This window comes from Benincasa hispida, chromosome 12 (genome assembly GCF_009727055.1).
Source record: "Benincasa hispida cultivar B227 chromosome 12, ASM972705v1, whole genome shotgun sequence".
NCBI classification, from domain to species: Eukaryota; Viridiplantae; Streptophyta; class Magnoliopsida; order Cucurbitales; family Cucurbitaceae; genus Benincasa; species Benincasa hispida.
In genome coordinates, this window is record NC_052360.1 from 27,832,903 (window position 1) to 27,838,902 (window position 6,000).

Here is a 6,000-nt window from a genome sequence, read left to right on the forward strand (position 1 = left end):
ACATATACACTATATTTTATATCAAATATAACATATAGCCTATAGTTTATATTGCATCAAATACAACATAAACTATAGATTTTATTTTCTCTAACCAATATATGACATTTAATATAGATCACATTTATATTAAATTCACTTATATGAATCTCATCCATATAATTGATATTTGGATCATATCCAAATATTTAATTCCTCTCAATATAAATCATATTTATATTTAATTACATGAATCTCATTCATATAATTGGTATTTGAATCATATTCAAATTCCTCTCATATTACCTTAAATTATAATGTATTAAATACATTATATTAATTATATCACATGTATAATCAATTTAATTAATTACATCATATATAATTAATTCCCTCAATTAATTTGAACACTTCAAATTAATCCAAAATTAATTCTCAATTAAATCCCTGTTGAGCTACAGAGGGGACCTTATGGACCTATAGATTGAAGCTCCAACGATACATAGATAATTAATTAAATTACCCAACATCTGTTAACTGTTGGTCACTTCATTAAAGACCAACAGCTGCACTCTTTGATAAATTTCTGTGTCCATTGGATATAACCAATTAACAGTGCAATGACCCTTCACAAATTGCTTGTAAGTACAACTGGACCAAAATTACCGTTTTCTCCCTGTAGTTGCATCTAACTCCTTAAGTACCACTGATTTCTCTAATGAACAATAAGTCATAGTCCCACTATGACCAAGTCCCTCTTGAGCCACGAGAGGGTGTGGCCACTATGTTCAAGACTCAGAATCAGCCCTTAAGGGAGAAATTTATCTACTTGTCCCTACATCGGGGAAGGAATGAATTCCATCTTATGTAGCTGTGTTCCAAGCTCCCCAGTCAGACGAATCTCCAAAATGGTAGGCTTGTTGAGTTGGCAATCTGACCACTCTCACCCATACAAATCAAAGGAGTGCCTTCATGGACAGGAGTTCACAACTCACTCAGGATTCAGGTCATGTCACATGTGGTCATCTTAGTGAAATGTAAGTCTTTATTATTAACAACGTTATATAAAGAGACTAATCATTTCGTGGTTCGATCTTATACAAGCTCTTTGTATAGGATACCCCTGCTCACATGTCTCCACATGAACGATCAAGATCAGATCATTTATAGCACTTTACAACACTTGTAACACCTACAAAGCGGGTCGTATCCATAGTGTCACCAAGATAAGGTACTCAGCCTTATCCATCTACTACAGATCGTTTAGGTTATTGCTTAAACAAGATTCACTTGTATGTCTCTACATACTTGTTTAAATTACATGAAATAACCTCGAATCTTAGTTTATGGATTGAGTATATGCTTATAAAATAACATTTATTTTATTAACAACAATATGTTTATACAGAGTTTACAAACTACGAGATTACAAAGAGATTTAGGACACCAATCCCAACATGCATGAGTACTAAAAATATTTGACAGTAAAGAAGAATTTGTGGATGAAAACGATAGTAGACATGTTTAAAACTCCACCTAAAGCACATAGGATAAGAACATCACATTCATGAACTATAAGATCGTTCGGGTCAAAGCCACCCGTACCTTGAAAATTTACTAGACTGTTGGTCTTTTCTTTATAATAAAAAAGGTTGGGTACATTAACCCTGTTTGGATTCATTAGAGTGCCAGTGATAACACTCGCTACAACAACTTTTTCTCCTTTTTCATGGATAAGCCTTGCGGCCCAAGATCTCATGTTAAAAAATCCCTGTTAATTGTAGTTCATAGAGGTTTCTTCAATTGAGATGCTGAATTATTTTAAAGAGAATGCAAAACAATGTTAACACAACCATTAAGTTTGCAAGTTTGAATTTCAATGTACCTGAATAACAAATTGTAAAAACTTTGATTTTCTTCAGCTGAATTACATTCTAAATTCATTCAAAAATCAACATCACCTCTGCCTCTTGTAACATCCACAAAAAACAAAAACAAAATTACATTATAAAATCATCCCACACCCATAAATCACAATAAAAGCTAATTTGCAAAATATTTTTCTATATGATATATTCATTACATGCAAGAAAAATACAAAAGCACCACTAACATTGACAATCGTATTTCCATTCATTAACTAAGGATGTGAAATTCGTGCTAATCCTATTTAAAATAATATTAAACCTTCTTCTCTAAAAGATAACTATTACCAACAGGATGAAAAAAAATCTTCAAATAATTTTTCGAAGGAAGGCCATTATGGTACACACCATAATTAAAGTATAAAAATGTTTATAAACTTAAATCACTCAATAACACTAAGAGATAATAAGTTCAAAAATTTTCTTTGAAATGAGAAAAAAACATCCAGATACAACACCAACAACTCATCAAGATGAAATCGTTCTTCCCTTTCTTGGCTTAATTCATAGAAAGAGTTTGTATATAGTCTTTTAGTTTTAAGTTAGTAAGCAATTTAATTTTCAAATAGTCTGATTATTTAAATAAAGAAAATTCAAGGTTGTATTCTTTCAAGACTTCAAACCATTTAAGTTTTCATTTTACTTAACTTAAAGAAACAAATTATAAATATTTGGACAAACCACTGCACTCTTTTGATATGTTTAGTTATGAAAATTACCTAAAGAATAATGATGCACTATCTTGCCAAATCTTGAAACATCTGCTAGTTTTCTCGAATGAGAATTCCATTCAACATATAGTTGCAATCTGAAAGCAGAAGAAAAAGAGAAACACATTATCATAAGAAACATCTAAAGCTTCTAAACACTAACAAGTAAAAAGGAAGGTTACGTTCACTAAAAGTCTATAAGAAAATAAAGAGCATTATGCATACTTATATGTGTTTATTAATCTCATCAAAATGAAGGCATCAGGCTCATGAACTAACTCTTTAAGTTCCTCCACACAATAAGTGCATCCTTAACCTTCCTACCCAATAGAGCACGTGAATAAGGCTATTATATGTACACAAATCCGGACCAAAAGACTCTATAACTAAGCACTTTTGCTTCATTTCTTGAAAAGGCAAGTATCCAAATAACCCCAACATTCAAAAGCATGAATACATATATTATAACCACATACATTAAACTCAAAGCTTCTAATTTCTCTAAGCTTGTCAGAAACCTTTATGAACTCAACCCTCATGATTGATTTCCTGAGAGCAACCAACAACTCATTACAAGCAAGTGCACTAAGCGAATAAGCAAAACTAGTTGTAGCAGTACCTCGTTGTCTTTCATTATTAAAAGCATCGAACAACACAATAGTACCTTCTTGTCCTCCACTTGGTTTTTCCTGAGCACAATGAGGAGAACATAATTGTGGTGTTGAGTTCCAAGCAAGTTCCCAAGTGTTCCATATGGTCTAAAATTTCAAGGACAGTGTCAAATTTTCTAGCCCTGATAAAAGCTCTGAAAGTTAAAGAAACACATCCAAATAAAAAAAAAAAAAATGAGGTTGCTAAAAGAAAAAATCTGACCACAAAAAAAAAAAAAAACCACTCAAAGACAGAAGAATGCCCATCCAACTACCTTACATTCCAAAAGTAAAACATAAAAATTTTCACACCAATTCTGCAAATTTCCAACATTTCTAAAAGAGTAAAGGATCTATGTGATCCAATGACTAGATTTAGCTTGTGAACTGCAGATTGGTGAGGATGAGAGAGAGAAGAAGAGAGATCGGAAGGTCAGACGATGCAAAACTACTGGTGCATGGGTTAGAGAGAGAGTTCAACGGGGGGAGAGAGAAGGCTCGCCGGCGACGCTAGGAGGTGGACGGTGAGGTGATCAAAGCAAGGGCCATGGCTAGTGAATTTGCAGTTGAGGAAGCAGTGTGAGCATTGGTCAACGGCGCTAACAATGACAAATATGACTCGACGGATGACTGGTTGGGCAGACTGAAGCGTGCAGCGGCTGAAGGCTTGGACGAAGAAGAAGAAGATGATTGGGGTGGGAGGGCGGGAGGCGGAGGGATTCATGCAACGTGTAGAAGAAGGGAAGAGGATTAAAAAACTTTAAAGATTCGTTTGGGAAAGAGGGAAACAAAATTTTAGAGGAAAATGAAAATGGGGAAGGGGGAAACAAAGAATGAAGATTAAAAAACTTGTTTGGAATTTAAAAGAGAGAGTCACCTACAATGTCTGTTTAAAACCGACATTAAAGATTTGTTTTCTTTAAGAAACCAACATTGTACATCCGTTTTTTGTTTTTCAAGCGACATCAAAGCCCAGATTTCTTTTAGTGAATTCACCTCGCTATTTTTTTTAAAGAGCTAACAAAATTTTAATATAGCAAAGACCAAAACACTACAAGAAATTTGAGCTTTAATGACGGTAGGAAAAACTAAAAACAGATGTATAATGTCGGTTTTTTTTATAAAAAAAATGGATCTTTAATGTCGATTTTAGACCAACATTAAAGATATATTTTAATTAGGCTACAATATTAGTTTAAAATCGACATTGTAGATACCCATTTATTTTTTTTCCTTTTAGTAAAAAATTTCTTCTTTTTTCATTTTTCTATCATTCTTCTCTCTCATTTCTCACTTCCTCTCCTCCAAACCCTCTTCCATTCTTGGCCAAATCTCCGTGAAGTGCAGATCTCTCTGTTCGTTAACTCCGTTCTTGGAGGTGGAGATCTCCGTTCGTGGAGATGTCATGGAGATGCATATCCGTTCGTGGAGGTGTCATGGAAGTGCAGATCCGTTCATGGAGGTGTAGATCTACGGACCAAAATAAAACAATATTCAAAGTTTAGGAACTAAAACAGACATATTTAAAAGTCTAGGAAACAAAATAGAATACTATTCAAAGTTCAGGGACCAAAATAAGAGGGACCAAATTATGATTTAAACCTAATTAATAATATATATTTTCTTAAGAAAATTTTAAAGTGCAAGACTTCCCAAATATTTATAAGGTTAAATTATAAGTTTTGCACATGAACTTTTATGATTCTGTCTCATAGGTCTCTCAATTTTAAAAAACATTGAATAAAACTTTAAATTTTTAACTTCATATCAAATAGGATTTTGAACCTCCTATCTCAAGGGTCGGAGTTCATGATAATTATTGTTGAGTTAAATATTCTTACTTTAGTCAATACCTAATGCACTTGAGAAATGTTATAGTTACACGTGGGTTATTATTAAAAATGAATTAACTAGAAGTTATTGATCTATATATTCTTATTTTATAAAGTTGATCTATATATTTTCATTTTATAAAGTTGAGAGAGCTTATTTCGTTCTCATATAATAATTAGTTTAGATCGAAAGAATATAACTCAAAGTTTTTTATTTTAAACTAGAAAATGTTGAGTTATATATTCTCACTAAAGAAAATATTGTTTAACTTACATATAAATGTATTAGCAATCGAAAGGTTTATAGTTTGAATCCTCCTAATTATATTGTACTAGAAAGAATCTTAACTAAAAATATTGTTGTTTTTATTCTATTTTATTAATCATACTATAATTACTTTTTTTAATCAAAATGTAACATTCAATTTAAACTAGAAAATAATAATGGATAAGAAAGTCCTTACATTTTAATAGAAATTTGAACTGACACGAGCTATTTATTCAAGTAGCTTTTTAGTTGTAAATATTTTGCCTAAAATGCATATAGAATTAACTTCAAGTGTTTGGAAGAAGCAACCAATACCAAATATTTGGTGTAATTGATATCACTTTTCAAATAATGACCATTTGCTTTCCAAACCAAATTCACATATAAAAAGAAGTGTTAGGAGAAAAACTTTACAACATATTGAAACTCCTAAACTATTATATATCACATCTAAAATCTAACTACTAAACAAAGATCAATACATTGAATTTTTCTTTATTATATGCCTATTGTTTGTCTTTCCAAATGTATTTTTCCTTTCCAGAATGTTAAGAAAATAAAAAGTAGAGAAGAGACAAGAACTATGATGGATTTTGATTATTTTATTTTATAATTACAATACTTGTACTTGCTCTG